The sequence below is a fragment of the Chenopodium album genome, chromosome 26, assembly GCF_948465745.1.
Source record: "Chenopodium album chromosome 26, dcCheAlbu1.1, whole genome shotgun sequence".
Taxonomy (NCBI): Eukaryota; Viridiplantae; Streptophyta; class Magnoliopsida; order Caryophyllales; family Amaranthaceae; genus Chenopodium; species Chenopodium album.
The window spans coordinates 11,900,417-11,927,821 of NC_137859.1; the positions used below are offsets into that span (position 1 = coordinate 11,900,417).

Genomic DNA, 27,405 nt, shown 5'->3' on the forward strand with positions numbered 1-27,405 from the left:
AAAAGATAAAATAATAAGTGAGTTGGAGACAGCTGAAGAAAGGAGGTTTCGAAGTATGATACTTCACCCTTTTTCCATTTCTTTAGTACGAGTAGTATGATGTATTGACTAGCAAATTTCAATTGGTCTTTTGCGGCGGGCAAGTTTATCTTTTGGTATCACCATATTACCTCGAAACGTTTCATGGTACGGAGTTTATTAGACGTGCTTTGGAATCAAATTACATGATCTTTGTTGATCGATTTTGTAGTTCAAATTTACTCATTTTTTGATCTTATGTTTGTCTAAAGTCCATGTTTATTTGTTTTACCTTTTTATGGTTTCTGAATTTGGACTTTAATTATGTTCATTAGATGCACAATGAGCATTGATTGTGCACCCCGAATGCATAAACCAATAATTAAATTGCGTAGGGTTCGTTTGGCATCAGTTTTCTGTTTTTTGGATTTTTGATTTTCAAAATCATATGATATATGTCATATAATAAATAAAAAAATTAGTCAATTTTATCAAATTCATAATAATTTTGAAAATTGACAATAGAAAAGTGGAAACACATTTTTCTTGTTAACTGTTTTTGGTTTTTTATTTTTTAAAAAATCGAAAATTAAAAACAAAAAAACAATGCGAAACAAGCTCGTAGTAGATAGTTTTGTTGTAACTATATAATTTAATAATTGAAATAATAGTGGACACTAAGCAAATGGAAATATGAATTCAAGCCCAATAATGGCATACTTGGTGATGAGGGCCAAGCAGCCAACCTACTAGCTAGGTTGCAGGGATGGCTACATACGTACGAGACTATGAGTAGAAGAATTTATTTGTAGAAAAAGCTCATGAATCACAGCACCTTGTAGAAAAAGAGAATTCTAGAATGAAGGCCTAGTAAAATATCCGGATTGGAACTTGGAAGTAGTTGTAGTGTTAACTTATTAGCTTGTACACTTGTAAACCCTAGAATAGGCAAAGTAGTTTGTTTTATTTCCATTGTATAAAGCTTAGAAAGATTAGGGAAAGTTCATACAGCCTATAAATAAGCATATTTAGCATTGGTTCATTGGTATATTAAGCACTTTTCCTACTTCCAAAACTCTTCATTTCATAAAGTATATATGTGGACTAGAAGTATGATAGTTGATTGAAATTTATACTAACAACTAACAAGTGATAGTAACAAGGGATAGTATAATAATTTGATGTTGGAGGCATGTGCATTTGATGAATATCAAACATAAAACCAAAACAAAAGAACATAAACTCTAATATTAATATTAATATAATAAAACAAAAAACTCCAATAATGAACAAAATACTATCAAAATTGTTGTAGAAAAAAAAATGAAGTTAAGGGAGTTTATATATAATTCATATAAAGTTTTGACAAAAAATTTAAAAAGTTATAATATAAATGGTATCAGTTAGATAAATGGTTACATAAGTTTATAGTAGTAAAATTAACCAGTCACTAGTTGTGAAATATCGGATGTAAAACCATATTTATTATCATTGGTAAAAATTATAAAAATTATAAGTAAATTTGAGTAGTAGAAATTGCTAGTTAAGAACCCTTCCTTTAACAAGATTAGAAAAAATCTAGAATCTTAGGTAGACCTATTCAATTGGTTAGGGGCCCATTCAAAGCCTTGGTCCAGCCCTTTTATAAAAGGGTTTTACCCATCCAATATTTAAATGGGGTGGGCTTTTAAAGGGCTATTAAATAATGGGTTTTTAAAAGGTTAAATCTAAGTTAAAAAGAGCTGAAATTGGGTAAACATTTAAGAGGCTTTTTTATCGTAATTTTTCTGTTTGTTTCTAAAACTTCCCAACGTCAATTTTAAAAATTCCCTATTTCCCCCAAATTATGAACCCTAAAAAAATTCCCAAATTCTAAAACTTCAATTTATCACCTTCTTGCTTGCCGCTCTCAATCGTGGATTCCGTCATATCACTTCAATTACCAAGGTATGCTGTTCGATTGCCGTTTTAGGAAAGATTTTGTCCGAATTTTTTGAGAATTCGATTGTACTATACTTCGATTATACTTCAATTATGTATTATACTTCGATTGTATGTTGTTCCATTGTTTTATACTTCGATTATACTTCCATTATGATGCTCGATTATGATGCTCTATTCCGTAATCATGAATGTTTTGTTCGATTGTGATGCTGCTGTTTTGATGCTCGATTATGTCATCAGTAATTTTGATGCTCGATTGTCATCAGTAATGAAAGAAAATTTGCTGTTGGATGTACATGGTTTATGCTCTCCACTCAATGTATGATTCGGTAGACATCATTAAATTTCCTGTTCTTTTTTGTCATCTCAATGTATGAAACAATAGAATTAATTACAAAAGCAACTCAAATACAATCAAAGTTGAGAGTATGTGTGTATTTTTGTACTATGTTGTTGCTTTAGTAAGTTTAAATTTGCAAGAGCTAAACATTTGGCTAAGGCCCTTTAAATGCACTTTATAATTCTCTTATATTGTGTTTACTTCATGGTGGTTGTACCTTGTTTATACATTTTAAATGGGCTGGGCCGGATCGGGCTTAATAGCCCATTGACAAGCTTGGCCCATTTTGGATTAGGCTTGGCCCGGCCCGACCCATTCCGTGTAAAGCCCTGTCCAGCCCGGCCCGTTGAACAGGTCTAATCTTACGTAGGAGCTTGGATGCCTATAAATACGTCATCCCATTCTTTTGTACAAACCATCCAACACATTAGTAATTCTCTCCCCAAGAAAACAAGTAAACATTGAAATTCTCTTTAATTAGCCAATTCCGTAGCACACTTAACCTAGCAAATGATTTTTTTGATAAGGTTAACAATTATGTAAGGACTATGATTTTTTTTTTTTTTTTTAAAAAAAAGAAACACTTAGATAGTTATTTTGATAAAATTAAATTAGTTTAATCTAAACTTAGGTATTATATCGTGATTTTCTGTTTAATTTTGAAAGATAAAACTAGTTTTTAAATTATTTTTAGCAAATGCGTCATTCTAGTTTTAATTCTTGAAGCTAAGAGATGCACACAATGCGTGCGTCTGCAATATAAGTAATATATCAAGCTCGGTTTTTGATGGGCGTTAGAACGGTCGCTCATCCCACACTCAATCAAACACATTTATTAACAAACACCTTACAAACCAAGCATAATGACAAGTAAGAGTTCGGTCCACAAGGAACGGGATATGGTTGCTAAAGATCTTAACACTTAAGCTAATTCGAAGTCAATGGTGAATTGGGTTTCGTCAGGTAGACAAACAAACTATGGTTCTAAATCAATGGATTAAAGACACTAGGGAATGGGATCCACTCAACCAAGGCAATTAGGCAAACGGGAGTAAAATAGACAAGCTATAGCAAGGACTATATGTAAAATCAACCTCATGCAATAAGAAAACAACTCACACTACTAAACTTAGATTCCTCATTAGTCTAGCAATAGATGATACATAATCAAATTACAATAAGTAATGACATACTCAATTTACACTTCCATGTCAAATTAGGCACATCATGCTATCAAGCTCCTAAGTCAAGGGTAGCTAATCCTATCATGAAGAACTAACAAGTAATCTCATATAATCAATTTAATTGCAATACAAACATCAATGTTTCTCCCATATTTGCATAACTAACCCAAAAGGTTGAGCTTCACCAAACCCCTAGCAAGAAGACTACTCACAACTCATATTTATCAACATGCAATCAACAATTAAGGTTCTAACTACTTCAATAATTGGGGGAAAGTGGTTAACGATTGAAATAACTATTATCCAATAACAAATTACCAAGAACTTAAGAAGATTTAAATGACATGCAAAACCAAATGAAATCAGAAATTAAGTAGAAAAAGGTTGGAGAAATTACTAATTGAAGCTTGAAATTGAATAACAATGGAGGAACTTGTCTTCTACAATGATTGAGATTGAGAATTCCAAACTAATAATTGAAATCTAACTAATGATTTGAGAGTATTTATGTTTCTACAACTACAAACTAAGAGGAACCTCTGAAAACTTGGATTGCTCCACAATTGAGCAAAAAGGGGGTATTTATATGACCCTCAAATAAAAAAAAGACGGAGAAAACAAGAGTCGGGTACGGCTACAGGGGCGCACGGACGTGCCAGGAGTGGCACGGACGTGCAGCCTTAGTGGCACGGACGTGCCACCCTAAGCACGGCCGTGCAGAATCGGGCAGTAGCTCCAACTTAGGCCAAGTGAGATGCACGGCCGTGCATCTTCTGGCACGGACGTGCTGGCTGACTTGCACGGACGTGCTTAAGCCTTGCACGTCCGTGCCAAATCAGGCAGTGGCTTGACTTGGCTGGGACACTCCTGCACGGTCGTGCAGGACATGGCACGGCCGTGCAGGGTCTTCTAAGCCCTTTTCTTCACATTCTCTTTAGTTTTGCTCCTTTGTCACGGCTTCTAAACTTGGTTTGTTATCCATATGCTTCAAATCATCGGTTTTTGGACCTGAAAACTCAACAAAAACACTAAAAACCTGTGAAGCAAGGGATACACAAAAATTGAATGAAAATAGGATAGAAAGTGAACCAAAATGCTAATATTTCAAGTAAACAAGGTTCAAAAATCACCCTAAAATCGTATCAAATAACAAGTTATCAAATCCCCCCAAGCTAAGTTTTTGCTAGTCCTCGAGCAAAACAAACATGTCAAATCAAGAAGGAAGATTACTTGCTAATGATCAAACCAAGGAGAGAAAACACAAACACAAATCCGCATGGCAAGAACCATAAACACTTTTAGCACAAGTGAAAGCAATTTAAACCCCTAAGTCGCCTAAGAGGACGAGTTTTTATCTCGTGAGGGTTTCCCTTGAGCTTAACCCACAACTCACACAAACCACACCAACTAACATAGCACATTGTTGCTCTCAAAGTGGTCAAAACACACAAAACCAATATTTTTATTGCCCAAGTCAACTCATCGGGATACAAAACACAAGCAAGACAAGTGAGTAACTTTCAAGAATTACCATTCATACAAATGTGCACCTAAGTTGGGGGTAGAGAGGCGAACTAAGCAAGGTTGCACTAGGATACTTCGTTATACCTTTTACTAGTTCATTAGAGCACGTCTAGATATTCCAAAGTTGCAAAGCCCTTTTTCGGTTATAAAATCTCAAAATGCAAGTCCACCTCCCAAAATTCACTCCCAAGCCCTTTCAACTACACTCTAATTCGGGAATTTACACAAGAAACTTCAAAATAGAAAGCGTGTGGGAGGCATCCACAAATTGACCTCTAGAATAGAAAAAGTGAAAATTTTGAGGATTTTGGAGGAGTTTTATTTATTTTTTTACTTCTCCACTCTTTTCCTATTTTTTTTTTTTTCATTCATTGCCCTCGCCTCTTTTAACTTTGAGCGGCTATTTCTTTTATTCGAAACATGTGGCTTATTATGCCACTTATTACACAAGATATACATAGAACTAATTCCCTAGCAGAGTTTCGTTTCGGGGAGGAAGGGAGACACACCAAGGGCACAAGGGACCGCAATTTGATTCAAACATATCCTACTTTGGGCAAATTAGACAATATCCTATGCTAGACGTGCAATTGAGCATTCATCGGTTTTCATTTCATATACACTAGTGCAATCGAGATTAATAAGCCTCTAAATGACCCCAACTCTTGCACACACCCTTCTAAAAGAACTTTACTCATCACTCAAGAGTCAAGCAAGCAAATCGTATAAGCATCGTCATTTGAGTCTCATCCAAGGGCTATTTTTCGGTTTTTTTTTTTTTTTTAGATGGCGAGTTAGGAGAACTAAGCTAAGCATAAAAAAAAATAGAACACAACTATACAACTAAATGAAGAGAGGAGAGAAGAAAAGTATTCACACATTAAGAGATTTGGATTTAGGGCGTTGGATTTCAAAGGGAGCAAATTTGGATGTTAAGGGGTTTGGATGTTAGGGGAAGGAACAAACAACATGCAAGGTAATCACCAATCAAGCACAAACAAGAACCAATCAACAAAACCAAAGAGAAAGACTCCCCCCCAAGCTATCATAAACATTGTCCCCAATGTTAAAACAATAAAAGCACAAGAAAGGGGAAAAAGAGACTAACTCATTGGTTTGGTCCTCCTTGGGAGCTTGAGCCCCCGGGGTACTAATGTCGGTAGGCATTTCGGAACTCACCCAATTCCGACCGAAGTCCTTCGAAGCTTGTCCTCATGTTGTCGTAGGAGGACCTCATATCTTCGTGAGACTTTCTCATAGTCTCGAACTCGGTGGTCATCCGGTTGAACCCTTGGTTCATCAAATGCATTTGCTGCTCGAAGGTGAGGGGTGGGTTTCCCTCACCCATGCCTTGACCTTGGTACCCTTGTTGGTGATCGAATTGTTGTTGTTGTAGGAATTGTTGTTGTGGAGGTTGTTGTGGAGGTTGCTGCTGCTCTCCTTGCTCTTGCTCCTCTTCATCGTCTTCATCGCCGGGAGCCCAATCGTGGTCTCTCTCGAAGATCCAGTTGGTCTCGTCGTAGATGAAGGTCCGCTCTGGGTCGGGGAGGTAGGCGTAGGACCGGCCACTGACGTGCCACAGGTAGGGGTGTGGCCCCTCGACGTCCTCCACCCACCTCATTGTCCTAAGCGACTGCATATTGATCCGCGTTGCTCCTGGGCAAACCTGCTGATCTGCAAAATCAAGATTAAGAGCAGCATCAATAATAGTGATCATACCACCTATGGTGATGTTACCGGACCCGGTGGCAACATCCTCTAGGTGGTCTACAAACCAGGACCCTACATCTAGGGCCGAACTACCCATACTCAAGTGCCATAGGAAGTGAAGCTCCCTAGTGGACACTACCCCTGAACTGTCACCTCTAGCGAACGTCGTGTTCGCTATGGTGCGCTGTGACAACCTAAATGCGGGGTGGATAATGGCCGTGGCCTTATCGGTCCTGGGGTTGTAGTTAAAGAGGCCGGTGATCTTCCTCCAAAACTCACCTGCGTTATAGCTACGGGGTGGCCTATCCTTTTCCCCAATGGTTCCGTTCGTAGGCCACCCGAACACTTGGTTTACCCTATTGATGGTCATGGTATGGGTGGTGTTCACGAGTTGGAAGGTGATACGGCGGGGGTTCCTAGTTGTGTCCCGTTGGACTTGGAGGGTGGAGAGGAATTCAAGAGTTAATCTCTTGTAGGTCAAGGCATGTAAGTCTAGCCAACTACCTAGGCCACATCCCTCGAATAACATTCTAATGTCCTCCCCCACCCCTAGGGACTCGGCTACCTCCTCGCTGTAGAACTTGGTCGGCCTAATTCTCCTCCTACTATTTCTTAGAAAGTTGTTTGCAAAAGTTTCGTCATTGAAAATTATTCCCATTGTATCCACTTGTGGTGGACCAACGGGAGGAGGAGGAGAAGGGTTGCGGTACCTAGCATCCGTGTTTCTAGGTCGATTTCTTCTAGACATGGTCGGATTTATGCAGTGCAATCAAACAAACCACAACCAAATAATCAACACAATAAACACACAATAGGCACTAGGTCCACTAAACACAACCCAAGCTCAAACAAGGCCAATAATTACAACACAATCAAGCCAAGCTCTAAGTCTCCCACCTAAGATAATTGAATCACCAAGCAACAAACACTAATCCAACAACACAACCACAACAATTTAATATCAAAAATTTTTGCACTAGAATCAACCAATCCAACACAACAATTTATTCAAACAAGCATGCTTTGTCATGTATAAAATCAATTCCTCAACCTCACTTACAAAAATTCAATTTTTCAAAACACACCAAAATTCATTCAAACTCTATAATACTTGGCAATTATCAATTATCAATCACTCATAACCAATTTCAACAAACTTTCATAAGCAATTTCATGCAAAAATCCAAGAATTCAAGCAAAAAAAATAGTAAAAGGGAGGAACGATTATACCGAGCTTATCGTGGGTGTAAAACCCGCAAATGAACCTCTCTTGCCTTCCTTTTTGCTTGCTTGACAAGCCCCTTCAACCAATTGCTTCAAATTTATCTCCCAAAGAAAACCCCCAAATCAATTTTTCAAGGTTAGGGTTTGAGTATTTTGGGTGATTTTTGGGATTGAAAGTGATAAAAGGAGTAGTAGTTTGTGAATTTGTTGAAATGGAGTGAAGATTATTGTATAAAGAGTTGAATTTGGGTGAGAATTTGGGTGGGAAAGGAGAATTGAGTGAGTATGGAGAGGAGGAAGAGGAGTTCTAGAGAGAGAGAGGAGGAGAATCGTGAGATTGAAATAAGGAGAATGAGAAAAAAAAATTTTTAGCTTAAAACCCGTGCTTACAGCAGCTGAAACAGGGTACGCACGGACGTGCCAAATTTGGCACGGACGTGCGTAATCTGGCAGTAGCAAGATAGTTACTGCCTGATTTGGCACGGACGTGCTGGGTTATGCAGGTCCGTGCTGAATTGTACGCACGGACGTGTTGATTTTGGCACGTCCGTGCCTATCTTCGAAGCAATATTTGGAGTTCCTGCCTGATTCTGCACGGACGTGCGATGTTCTGCACGTCCGTGCATACCTGATGCTGTACTTTTTTTCCTCTTCTCTTTTTTTTTTTTTTTTTGATATATATATATATAATAGTAAGGCATAATAATAATAATAAAATTATTATTATCACCATTATTATTATTATTAATAAAATTGTCTACTACTTCACTTTCACAAAAGCCTTTTCTTACTTCTCTTTTCATCAACACCTACAAAAGACATTGAGAGAAAAGTTAGTAATAGTAAGAGTGATGGAAATTAAGTAATAGCTTATTGAGAGAGAGAGTTGAGAAACTCGGGTTGCCTCCCGGAAGCGCTCTTTTAACGTCACTAGCTTGACGACCTCCACACTTAGGAGATCAGATTACATTGAGTTGATTCTAAAACACCCACATGAGCACCCTCGTAGTAAAGTTTGAGGCGATGCCCATTCACCTTGAAAGATCTCTTGCCGTCCATATCCCAAACTTCCACGGCTCCATGAGGAAACACTTCCTTGACGACAAAAGGTCCACTCCACCTTGATAAAAGTTTCCCGGGAAACAATTTCATCCTAGAGTTGTAGAGGAGTACCTTATCGCCCTTTTGAAATGCTTTCTTTTCAATGTTCCGGTCGTGGCAATCCTTAGTGCGATTCTTGTAGTTGCTAGCACACTCATAGGCTTCCAACCTTAGCTCTGCAAGCTCATGCAAATCAAGCCATCTTTGCTCTCCCGCGCTAGCCAAGTCGAAATTAATCTTCTTGATCTCCCATTGGGTTCGGTGCTCAAGCTCCACCGGTAGATGACAAGATTTTCCATACACTAGCCGGTATGGAGTTGTGCCTATTGGGGTCTTGTACGCCGTTCTATATGCCCATAGAGCGTCATCAAGCTTTTCCGACCAATCCTTCCTATTCTTAGCAACCGTCTTCTCGAGAATTAGCTTTATTTGACGGTTAGACACTTCCGCTTGTCCACTTGTTTGTGGATGATAGGTAAGGCCGAATCTTTGGTGGACCCCGTGCTTTCTTAGCATCTTTTGAAAAGAACTATGAACAAAATGTGAACCATTGTCACTCACCACCGCCCTTGGAATACCGAATCTTGGGAATATGACTTTTTTGAACATCTTCATGACAACCTTGTGGTCATTGTTTGGGGAGGCAATGGCTTCCACCCATTTTGATACATAGTCGACCACCACAAGGATGTATTGATTTCCATGAGAATTTGGGAATGGCCCCATGAAATCCATACCCCATACATCAAATACCTCAAGCTCAAGAGTCGGTTGTTGGGGCATCTCATTGCGCTTGGATATGTTGCCGGTTCGTTGACACCGGTCACAAGTCTTCACAAATCCCCAAGCGTCCTTGAAAATGTGAGGCCACCACAAACCGCTATGTAAGATTTTCAATGCAGTTTTGTTGGCTCCCATATGCCCTCCACATGGATCGGAATGACACATCTTGAGCACTTCTTGCACTTGTTCATCCGGGACACACCTACGGAGCAAACCATCTACTCCTCGTTTGTAGAGAATGGGATCATCCCATACATAATGTCTTGCTTCCCTTTTTAGCTTCTTCCTTTGATTCTTGGAGAAATCGGGTGGGCATTCTCCACAAGCCAAGTAGTTCACCAAGTCGGCGAACCAAGGAAGCTCCTTTTCATTCAAAATGTAAAGCACATCATCTCTCAATTCATCACATATAGGGATTTCATCATCGCTAGCTTGCACATTCTCTAGTCGGGAAAGATGGTCCGCAACCACATTCTCGGCCCCCTTTTTATCACGGATTTCAACATCAAATTGTTGGAGAGATAAGACCCACCGAAGAAGACGTGGCTTGGATTCTTTCTTTGCAATAAGGTACCTAATGGCTGCGTGATCGGTGTAAACAATAGTTTTGGAACCAAGGAGGTAGTTCCAAAACTTCTTAAAAGCATGAACCACGGCAAGAAACTCTTTCTCCGTTGTGGTGTAGTTCCGTTGAGCTTCATTCAAGGTCTTAGACATGTAGTAAATCACGTGAAGCTTCTTCTCTACCCTTTGCCCCAATACTCCTCCAATCGCAACATCACTTGCATGGCACATAAGTTCAAATGGCAAATCCCATCTTGGCCCTTGCACAATTGGAGTTGAGATTAAAGCCTCCTTTAATTTGTTGAAAGCTTGGAGACACTTTTCATCAAAAATAAAGATGTCATCCTTTTGAAGAAGAGCATTTAGGGGTCTAGCAATTTGTGAGAAATCCTTGATGAATCTTCTATAGAACCCGGCATGCCCCAAAAATGACCTTACTCCTCTCACATTGATTGGTGGCGGTAGCTTCTCTATCACTTCAACTAGGGGTGAAAGTAATTTGGATAAAAACCGAAAACCGAACCAAACCGAACTGAATAAGCAATTCGGTTCGGTTTTGTTCGGTTTTCGGTTTGGATCGGTTTGAGAAAATGAAAACCGAATTATATCGGTTTGGATTCGGTTTTGGGATTTTAAAAACCGAAAACCGAACACCGAACCGAAATTTATAAGCCCAATTATCTCAGCCCATTTTCCTACATATATATACCCAAACCCTAAATAATTTCCCTCTTTTCCCTTTTCCCTTTCAGAGTTTCAGTCAGCCGTTTCTCTTTCCCTCACTAAAACCCTAGATTTTCCCTCATCTCTCCCTCTCACCACCTCACTCCGTTCGTCCACCACCACCAATCCACCACCTCACTACTTCCTGCTTTCCTGCTTTCCTACTTACCACCTGTGTTCCGTTCGAGTGTTCCAACGCCGGCCGCCGCTGACCACCTGTTCGAGTGTTCCGGTATGCTTTAATTTCAATATTTCATATTTCACTTCTCTTTTCCTGCTCGAATTGCATGTTTTCTTTGTTATTTTGAATTTCAGATTTCACTTGCACTTCTCTTTTCCTGCTCGAATTGCATGTTTTCTTTGTTATTTTCGAATTGGTGATAGATTGTTTTCTTTGAATAGTTATTATGCTCGAATTGTGTTATGCTCGAATTGCTGATATTCCTTCAGAGTTCAGAATATATGTTGTTCTGTTATAGTATTATGCTCGAATTGCATGTTTTCTTTTTGATAGATTGATTGTTTTTCATAGATTTGCATAAAAATTGTTGGTTATTGAGTGAGTTCTTTTTTCTGTTTTAAATCAGATTATCAGAATGTCCACATATGGATAATATTGAGGAACATGAATCTGACAATGAAAAATCCAAACCCAAGAGGAAGAGAATGAAGGATCGTTCCGAGGTTTGGGAGCACTTTATCAAGGAAGAAACACCCACTGGAATGGAAGCACGTTGCAAGTACTGTGGTATGAGATACAAGTGTGGTACAAAGAGAAATGGCACTAGTCCATTGTGGGCTCATATAAATAGATGTCGTAAGTACCCCTATAATACTCCTAAAGAATCAAAACAAAGTTTGTTGTCTTTCAAAAGCAATAAAATTGAAAGTGGTTGTACTAGTGGATTGTCTTATGTGAAATATGATCCAACTGTAATTAGAAAAGCTTTATCTGAGATGGTTATAGTTGATGAATTGCCTTTTAAGTTTGTTGAGGGAGTAGGCTTTAAACAATTTTGTAATGTAATGGAGCCTAGATTTCATGTCCCTTCCAGAATTACTGTGGCTAAAGATTGTTATGAAACTTTTTTAACTCAAAAAAGAAAGCTGAAATTGGTATTAAAAAAGTGTAACTCAAGGGTTTCATTAACAACCGATACATGGACATCTATTCAGCAAATTAATTACATGTGCTTGACTGTTCACTTTGTTGATAATGACTGGAATTTGCAAAAACGTATTCTGAATTTTTGTCCTATATCAAGTCATAAGGGGGAGGAAATTGGGAAAGAAATTGAGAAATGTTTGCTTGATTGGGAACTTGAGAAAGTATTTTGCATAACTGTTGATAATGCTAGCTCAAATGATACCGCAATAGGATATATGAGAAGGAAAATAAATGGTTGGAAAGCTGGGGTTCTTAAGGGTCGATTCCTTCATATGCGTTGTGTTGCTCATATTGTGAATTTGGTTGTGTCTGATGGCTTGAAAATTGTTAATGAGTCTATTACTCGTGTGAGACAAGCTGTAAGATTCATCAAACAATCCCCTTCTAGGTTGGTAAGGTTTAAAAAATGTGTTGTGGAAGAAAAAATCAACTCTAAAAAGTTGTTGTGCCTTGATGTGCCTACTAGGTGGAATTCCACCTTTTTAATGTTGGATGCTGCTTTGGTGTTTGAGTATGCTTTTGAGAGGTACTCTGAGGAGGACCCTCATTATGTGATTGATTTAAATGAGAGGGAGGGGAAGGGTTGCCCTACTTCTGAGGATTGGGAAACAGTCAGAAGGTTTTCTGAATTTTTATAAGTCTTTTATGATCTTACTTTGCGTGTCTCTGGGTCTTTGCATGTGACTTCCAATTTATTTTTCCATGAATTGGTGAGTGTTGCTGTCCTTTTGAAAGATTTGGTGACAAATGATGATGTGGAGATGTGTCTTATGGCTACTAAAATGAAGGAGAAATATGACAAATATTGGGGTGATCCGGAGAAAATGAACATGCTGATTTTTATTGCTGTTGTGCTTGATCCTCGTTATAAGTTAGATTATGTTGAGTGGATGTTAACTGAAATTTATGATTCTAAGCATGCATTTGTTTTGGTGAATAATTTGAAAGAGTCTTTGAATGCATTGTATGAGGAGTATCGTGGTTCTTCTGGTGATGTGATTAGGGAGGAAGTGTCCTCAAGTATGGACAGTTCCCAATTTTCTCCCAAACAAAAGAAGCTTCAGGTATTGAAGAGTAAGTATAAGAAACATAAGTGTGAGAAAGATGGAGAAGCAAAAATTGAGTTAGACAAATATTTAGAAGAGGAAACGGAGGAGGAATGTGAAAATTTTGATATTTTGGGGTGGTGGAAGTTTAATAGTGCTAGGTTTCCAACAATTGGAAGAATGGCCCGTGATATACTTGCTGTCCCTATCTCAACAGTAGCCTCTGAGAGTGCATTCAGCACTGGTGGTAGGGTTCTAGACCCATTTAGGAGCTCCTTAACTCCAAGGGTCGTTGAAGGACTTGTTTGTGCTCAAAATTGGCTACGTTCTTCTCCCTTTCCTAATATAGAAGAGTGTTTACAAGAAGTTGAAGATCTTGAAGAAGGTAACATAAAACAACAATTATCATGTTATTTTTTTTCATTATTTCATATATATTATGTAACTTGTTTATTTTTTTTTAATGTTATTAGACTTGAGGAATATGACAATTGGTGGTCAAAACCCGGACTTGGTTGAGCTTGATTGAGAGTTAGCTGCCAAGAATGAAGCTGCCCTATTGATTGAAGACTTGAAGTTGCTGCCAAGAGCCTAAGAATGAAGCTGCCCTGTTGGTTGAACTAGTTCATTTGTGGACTGTTTGTCTGTTTTATTATCAATTCATCATGTGGACTGTTTTGTTAGTTTTAAGACTTGTTAAGTTCTTATGTCTCAATGTGGACAATGTGTAAGTGTATTTAATTACTATGGCAGTATGGCTGGACAATTTAGTTACTATGGCAGTATGGCATATGGTTGTGACTTGTGAAAGTTGTATGTTAAAATTTATGCTTTAATTTTGTTCAGGAACAGGTACAAAATTTAGGCCTTCAAAAGGCCCAAAATTATATGCCCAATAAAAAGCCCAGATTTTAAGGCCCAATACAACAGCCCATAAAAATTCGGTTTGGATTGGATTTAATTCTCAAAACCGAATTATTTCGGTTTGGATTGGATTGGATTGAATCCAAATTCGGTTTGGATTCGGTTTCAAAAATCCGAAACCGAAATAATTCGGTTTGGGGTGTAATCCAAACCGAATACCGAACTTTCACCCCTAACTTCAACTTTGGCCTTGTCGACCTCAATCCCCTTGCTTGAAATCTTGTGACCAAGGACAATTCCCTCTTCCACCATAAAGTGGCATTTTTCCCAATTCAAAACCAAATTGACCTTCTCACATCTTGCCAAGCACTTGCCCAAGTTGGACAAACAATCCTCGAATGAAAGGCCCCCTACCGAGAAGTCATCCATGAAAACTTCCATTTCGGCTTCAAGCATGTCCCCAAAAATACTCATCATGCATCTTTGAAAGGTTGCCGGTGCGTTGCAAAGCCCGAAGGGCATCCTCCTATATGCAAAAGTTCCATAGGGACAAGTAAAAGTTGTTTTCTCTTGGTCATCCGGGTTTATAGGGATTTGAAAGAAACCCGAATAACCATCAAGAAAGCAATAATACTTGTGCTTGGTTAGTCTTTCAAGCATTTGGTCGATAAAAGGGAGAGGAAAATGATCCTTGTTGGTGGATGCATTTAGATGTCTATAGTCTATGCACATCCTCCAACCGGTCACCGTTCTAGTTGAAATGAGATCACCATTCTCATTTTCAACTACGGTCATTCCTCCCTTTTTAGGGACCACATGAACGGGGGAAACCCATCTAGAACTCGAAATGGGGAAGATGATGCCGGCATCAAGGAGTTTGGTGATTTCTTTCTTCACCACCTCCCCCATTTGAGGATTGAGTTTCCTTTGCCTCTCAATGGAAGGCTTAGCACCCTCCTCAAGTGTTATGTGGTGCATACATAAAGCGGGAATAATACCTTTGAGGTTATCTATGGTATAGCCTAAAGCACCTTGGTGGTCTCTCAAAACACCACATAACATTTGAGTTTGGCACTCATTCAAAGAAGAATTCACAATAACCGAAAAAGTTGAATTGGGGCCCAAAAACTCATACCTTAGGTGTGATGGTAGAGGTTTCAACTCTACCACTGGAACACCCTTACCTTCTCTTGAGGTAGCTACTTCTAATGCATCATGTGTTGTGATTCCCATGCACACTTGCTCATCGCTTGATTCCGTACTTCCTTCAAGCATCTCCTCATACAATGCCATCTCTTTGCTTTGGTCACCTATCTTTTCCTTGTTCAAAAGGACATTCTCAAGGGCATCATTAGTAGTGATCAAGTGCTCATGCATGGAAGTTACAATAGAATAAATAGTATCAATCATCATGCAATTATCAAGTTTAGAGCTTGGATATTTCATGCTCTCATTCAAGTCAAATTCTATTACCTCATCTCCTACTTTTAGTGAAATTTTCGCACTTTTAACATCTATTAAAGCACCCGAAGTAGCAAGAAAAGGTCTTCCTAGAATTATTGGAATGTTAACATCTTCGTCCATCTCTAACACAACAAAATCCACCGGGATTACAAACTTTCCTACCCTTAGAGGAACATCCTCTACCTTACCCTTTGGTAATTTAATAGAGTGATCGGCCAATTGTAGGGTGATGTTGGTGGGTAGAAGTTCCCCTATCCCAAGTCTTTGGTATACCGAGTATGGCATTAGGCTAACACTAGCCCCTAGGTCACACAAAGCATTATCAATTTGCATCTTGTATATTGCACATGGGATAGAAAAGTTACCGGGGTCTTTCAACTTGGGTGGCATCTTGTTCATGATAATAGCACTACAATTCTCGGTGAGATTCACCGTTTCAACCAATTCACACTTTCTCCTTCCACTCAAAATGTCTTTTAAAAACCTAGCATAATTAGGCATTTGCTTGACAGCATCGGTAAAAGGAATTGAAAGATGAATTTGCTTCAATGTCTCAAGAAACTTTCCAAATTGCACATCTAATTTGTTTCTAACAAATTTATGAGGATATGGTAGCTTTTGCAATTGTTTTGTTTCCCTCTCTTTTTCTCTTTTCTCTTGACTCTCTTTTTCAAAATCATTCTCTTTTTCACATTCTTTTTCTTTCTCACATTCTTTTTCTCTTTCACTCTCTTGATTTTTCTCTTTTTCTTGCTCACAATCACTCTCAAGGAGAGGCTCACTCATGTTCACTCTCTCATTGCTTTTCTTAGGAACACTCTCTTCCAACACCTTCCCACTCCTAGTAGATATGGCATTAACGGGCCTCTTAGGTTCTAGTCCTTGGGGTGGAAGTTTGGAAGTGCTAGCCCCTTCCTTCAAAGCATTGGCCAATTGTGAAATTTGAGTTTCAAGCATTTTATTATGAGTCATTACTTCATTAAACTTCTTGTCACTCGCGGCCATGAAAGTGTTGAACATTTTGGTTTGACTTTCCATCATTTCCTCTAGATTGGACTTACTAGGTGGTGCTTGGGCATAATAGTTATCTTGGGGAGCTCTATTACCTCTCACATTTGAATTGGAAGCACTTTGATTAGAAAAACCTCTATTGTTATTGTTGTTCCAATTATTCCTATTATTAGAGTTCCCCCCTTGGTGATATTGGCCTTGATTCCCATAATTCCCTTGATTATTATGGTTATGGTTACCATAACCACCTTGTTGGTTGTAGTTACCTTGGGGATTTTGGTCCCTTTGGTTCCTATTACCCCATTGGTTTTGGTTATGGTAATCATAATCATTTCCTCTTTGGTTATAAGCATTTCCCCCTTGTTCCCTTCGATTAGGTGGTAAATATCTTTGATTGTCATTCCTAGGTCTATTATCATAAGACAAAGCATTGACTTGTTCATTTTCATTATCATTACCCTCTTCATAATGGGATTGGGGTTGGGAATCATAATTACAAGAAGAGGTATCATGGTCATATGACCCACAATTTTCACAAAACAAACACCCATGTGGCATGTTATTAGATGTAGAAGGAGAAGAGTTAGAATTCATACCTCTCCCCTTAGATTGGGAGGGATGCTCTTGTTGTGAAGTGGAAGTCTCTAGCTTTGCCTTGATAGATGTCATCTCCTTGCCAAGATTGGCTATTTGAGATGTCAAATTATTGATGGCGTTGAGGTGATCGACGGAGTAGACCGCATTCCCTCCTTTTCTTAAAGACTCCCTCTCTCCTTCTTGCCAATCCATGTGGTGTCTCACCACATCCTCAATTATCTCGATGACTTGCTCCTCCGTTTTGTTCATAATCGGGCCACCCGCTCCCGCATCCAAGCTAGTCTTTCCTTGTGGGCTCAAGCCCCCATAGAAAATTTAAAGCACTTGATATGATGGAATGCCATGATGAGGGCACTCCATTTGATATTCTTTGTATCGTTCCCATGCCTCATATATGGTTTCACTAGCCCTTTGACGGAAGCCTTGGATCAAAGCTCTTGCTTCGGCCGTCTTCTTTTGAGAATAGAATCTCCCTAAGAAGGCCGTGGTGACCTCGTCCCAAGTTCTCAAGGAGTTAGGCCTCACCTCCTTCTCAAGCCATTCAAGAGCCCTTCCTATCAAAGAAAAAGGAAATAGCTTTAGTCTCACAAACTCTTGAGTTACCCCATTTACCTTGATTGTGTTGCAATATTTCTCGAACTCGTTCAAGTGTGCAAGAGGGCTCTAAAGTTTTGCTCCACTATATTGCCTCCTTTCAATCAAATTTATCATCGCGGGCCGAATCTCGAAGTCATTGGCTTGAGTGACGGGTGGAGCAATGCCGCTTGAAGCTCTATAAGCTCCCGGAGTTCCCAACTCCTTTAAAGGTCTTTGAGGTGGTGGTTCCGCGTCACCCATTTGATCTCGATCCTCCTCGAAATTGGTCTCTCTAGTTGGGGGAGTATTGAACGACCTAGAACCGGCTCTTTTTCTCCTTCTATAAGTTTGCTCAATATCGGGATCGTAAGGTACCAAGATCCTGTTATGAGTTCTGCGCATACACTCTCAACAAACGCAATTAGTACCAAGGCTACAAGTGTAGCCAAAAAGAAACAATTCTTTTTGAAATTTTTATGGTTTATGGTGAACTAGACTCAAGTAATCAATTAGCAATCAACAACACCGTTCCCCGGCAACGGCGCCATTTTGATGGGCGTTAGAACGGTCGCTCATCCCACACTCAATCAAACACATTTATTAACAAACACCTTACAAACCAAGCATAATGACAAGTAAGAGTTCGGTCCACAAGGAACGGGATATGGTTGCTAAAGATCTTAACACTTAAGCTAATTCGAAATCAATGGTGAATTGGGTTTCGTCAAGTAGACAAACAAACTATGGTTCTAAATCAATGGATTAAAGACACTAGGGAATGGGATCCACTCAACCAAGGCAATTAGGCAAACGGGAGTAAAATACAAGCTATAGCAAGGACTATATGTAAAATCAACCTCATGCAATAAGAAAACAACTCACACTACTAAACTTAGATTCCTCATTAGTCTAGCAATAGATGATACATAATCAAATTACAATAAGTAATGACATACTCAATTTACACTTCCATGTCAAATTAGGCACATCATGCTATCAAGCTCCTAAGTCAAGGGTAGCTAATCCTATCATGAAGAACTAACAAGCAATCTCATATAATCAATTTAATTGCAATACAAACATCAATGTTTCTCCCATATTTGCATAACTAACTCAAAAGGTTGAGCTTCACCCAACCCCTAGCAAGAAGACTACTCACAACTCATATTTATCAACATGCAATCAACAATTAGGGTTCTAACTACTTCAATAATTGGGGGAAAGTGGTTAACGATTGAAATAACTATCATCCAATAACAAATTACCAAGAACTTAAGAAGATTTAAATGACATGCAAAACCAAATGAAATCAGAAATTAAGTAGAAAAAGGTTGGAGAAATTACTAATTGAAGCTTGAAATTGAATAACAATGGAGGAACTTGTCTTCTACAATGATTGAGATTGAGAATTCCAAACTAATAATTGAAATCTAACTAATGATTTGAGAGTATTTATATTTCTACAACTACAAACTAAGAGGAAGCTCTGAAAACTTGGATTGCTCCACAATTGAGCAAAAAGGGGGTATTTATATGACCCTCAAATAAAAAAAAGACGGAGAAAACAAGAGTCGGGTACGGCTACAGGGGCGCACAGACGTGCCAGGAGTGGCACGGACGTGCAGCCTTAGTGGCACGGACGTGCCACCCTAAGCACGACCGTGCAGAATCGGGCAGTAGCTCCAACTTAGGCCAAGTGAGATGCACGGCCGTGCATCTTCTGGCACGGACGTGCTGGCTGACTTGCACGGACGTGCTTAAGCCTTGCACGTCCGTGCCAAATCAAGCAGTGGCTTGACTTGGCTGGGACACTCCTGCACGGTCGTGCAGGACATGGCACGGCCGTGCAGGGTCTTCTAAGCCCTTTTCTTCACATTCTCTTTAGTTTTGCTCCTTTGTCACGTCTTCTAAACTTGGTTTGTTATCCATATGCTTCAAATCATCGGTTTTTGGACCTGAAAACTCAACAAAAACACTAACAACCCGTGAAGCAAGGGATACACAAAAATTGAATGAAAATAGGATAGAAAGTGAACCAAAATGCTAATATTTCAAGTAAACAAGGTTCAAAAATCACCCTAAAATCGTATCAAATAACAAGTTATCAGTTTTTTATTCTAATTAAAAAATATTAGTGGGTTAAAAATTGTTAATAAAATATAATAAAAAAATATGTTATTAAAAAAATATGATGATGTGTTATGTAGACTAAATATAAAATTTGATTTTCCTAAAAATAAATTAAAAAGAAAATATAGTAGTTATTTTTTTTTTATTAATCAAGATATTGTTTTTTTTAAGGATGGTAGTTCAAAAAAAAAAAAAAAAAAAAAAAAAAAAAAGAAAAAGCTGAAAAGAATATTTTGGAAAAGTGAAATTTATCACCCAAAACCTCTTTCACCTTTTATATATATAGGATAGGATTATTAATCATTTTTTAAAATTTTACTTTTAAATTGACGTATTGCCAATTTTGTGTACTCTCTCCGTGTTTTAATGAGTATTACACTTTGACAGGCACATAGTTTTAGGCAATATAATTGACTTAAATAAAATAAAAGGTAAGTGGGGTAGTTGGAGTATCAAAAGTTTGTAAAATAAAGATTGTGGGGTTAATAGTTTATTGAAAAGTAATGAATGTGAGAGGAAAGAAATAATAAAATAAATAGTAGTCGGTTTGAGTGGGGACCATGAGAGAAGGGAGATATTATATTTAAATATAGATTTTTGCCAAAAATGAAAGTGTAACACTTATTAAAACACGGCGACATTTAGTAAGTGTAACACTTATTAAAAAAACGAAGGGAGTAATATTTTTCTTTGTTTATATTTTGTGCAAACTGATCATATATACACGTTGTTGACTTCACCTTACAAAAATAATATTTAACTAGATGAAAGCCCATGCGATGCACAATCAATCAATATCAATCAATATATATATTAAAACTCATGGCAAGGATTGTAATCTTGCCATGTGTTGCCAATCTTGCCACGTGTAGCCATGTCACCTATATTAATTACTAATATTTTTTCACAAAAATTTATTATTTGTTAGCATCAATATTTGAACTTATAAGCCATAACCTTTATATTCATTAAAATTGAACTTTGATCACCACTCTAATGACACATCTTATATGATAATAAAGTTGTATTAAAAAGAGTTATTTATGTTCATAAATTCTAGAATTATAATTGTGAACTTATATGTGGATATTTTAACAATAATATGATTACAAATTTATTTTCGTTTCTTTTAGTTACTCAGCCATAACTTATATAGGAGTTAATTAAAATATGTAATCCAAAAATGCAAAACAATTTTACAGGTTTTTTCTTTTTACCACAAAATATATTTACTCAAATGAATTTATTATGAAACCTGATTAATAAAAAAAATCCCTTTAACAAATGATATTAAATAATGAATTTTGATGTTCAATAAAACAAACTGATACAATTTAACATTTAGGGCCTGTTCATATTTACTTAATTTTAGTTTAGTTCAGTTCAGTTCAGTTCAGCTCCAATTAGTTCAGTTCAGTTCAGCTTCAATCAGTTCAGTTCAGTTCAGTTAAGCTCTTAATTTCCCTCTCTCATAAAATATTCATTTCAGCTCAATTCAGTTCAGTTCAGTTCAGCTCCAATCAGTTCAGTTCAGTTCAGCTCCAATCAGTTCAGCTTAGTTCAGTAAATGTGAACAGGCCCTTAGACTATTACGTATTAAATAATGAATTTTGATGTTCAATTATAATTACAAAATTTAACAAATGATATTATTTTTATAAAAGCACCAATATATTTCACTTTATTTTGTTATAACTTTTAATATACAAACAATGACCCGGGGCATCGCCCGGGCCAAAAACTAGTTTCATACATAAATCTTAATTAAGAACAGAAATTTTCCTATATGCTCTAAGTTTATATATATATATATATATATATATATATATATATATATATATATATATATATATATATATATATATATATATATATATATATATATATATATATATATATATATATATATTTGATTTATTTTACTGTTCAATAAGTTTAGACAAAAGAAAAAAAACTTTTGATGTAATTTTTTAATTTGTAATTAGATCATACTCATGATATTTTTGATTAATTTGCTATGATGTGTTAAGTATAATTTTTTTTATTACTTTTATGTAATTTATTCCTCTAAAAAGATCATTAAAAAAATATATGTAGTACATAAATATATGCAACAAAAACATGTATGTATACTATTATCTTTCATTTCGATGGAATCACCAATTTTGTTCACACTCATATCTCTTCAATCTAATAAAAGAGATAGGATTATAAAATAAATCAATATATTTACCAAGGAGTGAATAATTGTTGTGAAATTGATCTTAAAATTGTAATTGTACAAAATCAAATCTATGCTTGTTATTTGTAACGACTGAAGAAAATTCAATGGAGTAAACTTTTCATTCATTCAATCTTGAACGAAATTGTTGAACAAAATTGACTTTAATTGAGGCATGAATGTAATTACCCTGTAATTAAAAATAAAAAATTAAGTTAATTTAATGACTTGATTAAGCTACCCAAATCACAAAATTTTGTTTTAATCATAAAATCAATAATGAAAAACTAAAAAGGTTTATTTAAAAATTAAATAAATGTAAATGATTTATAAAGATATAAAAAGGTTTATTTAAAAATTAAATAAGTTCCCCAATCAAACCTACTCATCAAATAGGATCATCAGGCGAGAAACTCGTACTTTGATTTTTCAACACTTTTGCTCGAATTTCATTCTCTGACTAAATTAGATCTGTATGTAAAAATAAAGTTCAGTAAACAAACATAAAAATATAATCATTAAGTATCCTAAATAAACACAATGTAAGCAATAATCACAATATATATATTGAATTTGGGTCCGAATCCTCTATCCCATTATTGTGTCCCATTCCATGTCCCATTTAATTTGATTGGTCCACATGTATCATTATAAGATCAATATTCTTTATTAATTTTCAATAGCAAATTAAATTAGATAAATTTTTACATAATTTATATTCTAATCCTTATCTAATTTTTTTTCTCCTTTATACAATTACATTTAATTCAATCTCATTATTTTTTTTCTTTATACTACCTTCATAATTGTATGAAGAACCCTAATTTTTTTAAAGTTACCTCAATTTATTCTTTCTGTAATTGCATCCATAAATATTAAAGCAGTACAATTCACTTTAATGGATACTCCACGAGAAGTATTGACGAGCAATTTCAAAAATTTACCATACGATATGAATTTTATTGGGGTTGAGTTTGATGCTTAATGAATTATCTATCTATGAAATACTATACTGTATATGCTATTCAGAAAAAATAAAAATAAAAATGAAATACTATATGCATATGTTTGTTCCGGTCATTAGGGATGGTATTAGAGTATATATTGATAATTACTTTTATTATAAGCTATAAGATTGTCAAAATGATTCTACATAGTTGCCTAGGTTTTACATGTATTTTATTGATTTTTATATATCATTTTTTGGTGGTACAAAATTATATCGCAAACTCTTTTGAGGAGCATGAGCAATTAAATGATAATGATAATGTGGTCAATAACTCTAAAAATAACTTTGAAGAAGATGAGTACAGTAATGAAGGTAGTATAAAGTATTATTATAATGAGATTGAATTAAATGTAATTGTATAAAAGAGAAAAAAATTAGATTAGGACTAGAATATAAATTGTGTAAAAATTTATTTAATTTGATTTATATTGAAAATTTAATAAAGAATATTGATATTTAAAATGATGTGGATCAATCGATTTTGTATTGGAATGGGACACAATAGTGGGATAGAGGATTTGGACCTATTATATTTGAGTTCAGTAAAATTAATTTAACTTCAAAAAATTAAGTTTAGTTAAGTAAAAATAATTCCAGTTAAAACTTTTAGAAAAAAAATATAACATAAAATCAACAAAAATAATTTCAGTTTTCAGTTTAGCAAAAATAAGGTGAAATGAACTGAACCTTAGTTATACAATAAAGAAATATCTTTTATCCTAATTTTTGTTTCAAAATGATTTAATGGAAGAATTGATGTGATTTTGGTAAAACAATATATAAATAAATAAAGGAAAATTTAGAAATAATAATCCCAACTTCCATCAATTTTGGTAGAATAATCCCAACTTTGGATTATATTGGAATAATCCGAACTTTGGGAGTCTTCTTTTTCTTCAATCCCAAACATACCGATTACCGGTTGAATGGCTTAATTTTTTTTTTTTTTTTGTTAAATGACACGTGTTGCAAAGTTATTGGATACAAAAATATTAAAAAGACAGCCAAAACCCCAACCACCCTTAAAACTCTGGCAACTCGCCACCTCCCCAGCCCAGCCACCTTGCTAGCCGGCCCGTTGTCCCTCCCCCACCATTAGACTCGCTGCTCCGGCGCTTTCCCTAAGCCACAGTCCCCCCTCCCCAAAACCCCCACATAACCACCTATAACACCCATCCATCTCCCATTTCGAAAACTTTCAACCACCACTCCGCTTACCCCGAAACCCTAGTGGCTAGGGTTTTCGACACTGAGGAAGTGGTTGTTGGGGGTTTCGAGAGTGGGGGAGGGGTTTTGAGTGTATTTCAAATGGTTGGAGGGGTTTAAAGGGAGTTCCGGTTATGGAGGGCGGAAAATCAAATCGGGAAAGGAGGGGATTGGGGGTGGAGGTGGGTCGCAAACTCGCAACGCCGGCATAGGGGGTTTGGGGGGGGGGGGGAAGCGGCGCACTGTTGGGGCTGGGGTAGGGAGGGGTAGGCGCGGCCGGCGATGGCAGGTGGTGGTGGTTATGGTGGTCATGTAGAGGATAAGGGCTTTCTTTTTTAAAAAAAAAATTGTTTTTAATTTTTCTCTTTTTTTGGACCAATAATTGCAACTTGACACATAGCACATAACCTGTAATAACGTCATTGACTTTTGTTGACTGATTTGAGATTGAAGAAAAAGAAGACCCCTAAAGTTCAGATTATTTCAGTATAACTCAAAGTTGGGATTATTCTACCAAAATTGATGAAAGTTGGGATCATTATTTCTAATTTTTCCTTAAATTAAGGAGGGTTATACATTCAGTGATTCCAAGGAGATAGTGTAGACAAAAAAGAAGCTGTCAAATTTGGCTCTTTAATGGAAATAATTAGCAAACTGTAATAATTTTATACCCATACTTCTCAAGTTTACACCCAAAAAAAAAAAAAAAAAAAAATTCTCAAAATTAAATTTAATATTGATTTTATTTAATTACATTTTATTATGAGTTCAAATAGTAAACCTGTAAGATAAACCCTGAGGTGAGGGTGGATCCTCTAATGCTTAAGTTAGATGTCAAACAATGTATAATTTGAGTATATTTAGGGAGATAGTAGATTTGATCCTCTTAGATGATCAGAGTGACCTTCCTTTACCATGCTAAGTATCACTGGCGGATCTAGGGGGGTACATAGAGTTACAGTTGTACCCCCATTCTGCCAAAAAAAAAGTCTGGTAAGAAAAGAGATCGCCTTTATCAAAGAGGTGGTCTCTTAGGTTCTGTTATGTAGTTAGTTATTCAGTCCGCCTTTTTGTGTAGCATCAAAGAGACCGCCTACTTTAAAAACAGGTCTCTTAGACTCTTTGGTGATAATTTTAATTTTTTCAGCGGAGATAAGTATTTTTTCAATCAAAGAGACCTGTTGTTCCAGATAACAGGTCTCTTAGATAATCTCTTTTTTTTTTCTTTCCCAAGCATATTTAGTTACTCAATAATAAGACTTATCGTCGGAGGACGGGATGTATTGTACACGCCATTAGTAATACAAAGTAAAATGATTTATGACTTATTAATTCAAAATTTAGTTAGGAAAAAATTATTGCAATTCACATTATTTTGTAAATTTTTTTTTATTGAAATTCATTTTGTACCCCCATTTTACAAATCCTGGATCCGCCATTGCTAAGTATATACTACTCCCTCCGTTTTTTATATGCATCACTTTGACAATTGCACTATTCACATACCATGGTTGACTTAATTTTTTCACCTCTAAAATATGAATAAATGTTATTATATTATATATTATTAGATTCGTCATAATATCTAAGTTTCATAATATAATTTTGTTACTATTTTTACTAATACACAATTAAAGATATTTATGGTCAAAGTAGCGTCCGGCAAATGTGCCGGTCAAACTAATGCATATAAAAAAATACCGAGGGAGTACTATAATAAAATGTGAATGGACAATAATGAGTCCTAGTAGTGTTTTTGGCTTATTTGGGCCTTGTGAGCCCTTTAGTGCTCCTTAGACTTGTACGAGTAGGATTACCTTAGGATATATAACCATTTAATACTCAAACAATAAGTACAGTGGTAAGTCAAAGGATAATAACAATGAACAACTACGGAGTACATGAACATAATTAAATGCTATTAATTTAATTTGACTAAAGTAAGCAAAACAAATATTTAATTGATCATTTTGTCAAAATATACACCAGTTCAATTTTATTAGTGCGGTGCAAATCTTAAAGTTTCATCGGCAGCAAACGTGCGCTCAACTTGCCGCACGAAGCTAAGGAAACATTGAAATAGATAGCTTAAATGACGTTATTATAAATATAAAGGAGGCATAATATTAGAAGTGCAACTTAAAAAGCAAAATAAAAATGACTCATTATTGTTCTTATTTCTTCTTAGCAACCATTGTTGTTCTTGCGTTACTAAGCGTTGCTTCAGCAGAATACAGGTCCGGCCGTAGCCTGAAGCCGTACCGATCCGATGATCGTTCATCCTATAAGGCTGGGCGTAGCTTAGAGACTTACGAACCGGAAGAAAATGCTCCAAGTTACAAGCCTGGTCATAGCCTACATTTATACAAACCCCAAGAAAAAAGTGACGCTATACATATTCAAGGAATGATCTATTGTAGAGAATCCAAGGATTTGATTCCCATGCAAGGTAATATTTTAGTCTCATGCATAGCAATTGATAGCATAATCTTTTGTATTGCACTAATATGACTAAATTTTCTACAAATTAAAATCATAACTATAGCAAGAAATAACAATAGGGTAATGAGAAAGAAAAAAGAATACTCCCTCCCTCCATTTCATAATAATCACAACACTTTGACCGGCACACATGTCATTGCTTACTTTGACCTTTAATATACAGTAATATATATGAAAATTCGTTACAGGGGCAACAGCAAGGGTTACATGCATGTTAAAGGACAAGTATGGAGATGAAAAAGCACCCTTCTCAGTAAAGACACCAGTCACAGACAAAAAGGGTTACTTCCTTATCAACTTAGCCAAGTACACACCTCCAGGCTACAGCCTCAGTAGCTGTAGGGTATTCCTTAATGAACCGGCCGAGTATTGTGACTGCAATTTCCCAACTGATACCAACGATGGCCTCTCTGGTGCTCATCCTTCCAAACCTAGACGCCTTTCGGACAATGCTATCCTCTACTCTGCTGCACCTTTTGTCTTCAAATTATCCTCA

At 36.5% G+C, this 27,405-nt stretch overlaps 1 non-coding gene across 1 annotated transcript; it reads left to right on the top strand.

The window, feature by feature from the left end:
* Positions 1 to 17,602: 17,602 nt before the first annotated feature.
* On the top strand, positions 17,603 to 17,708 carry LOC145618724 (small nucleolar RNA R71). Its single transcript, XR_014107986.1, has one exon. It is a non-coding gene; the product is annotated as a small nucleolar RNA R71 (small nucleolar RNA).
* The last annotated feature ends 9,697 nt before the right edge of the window (positions 17,709 to 27,405 follow it).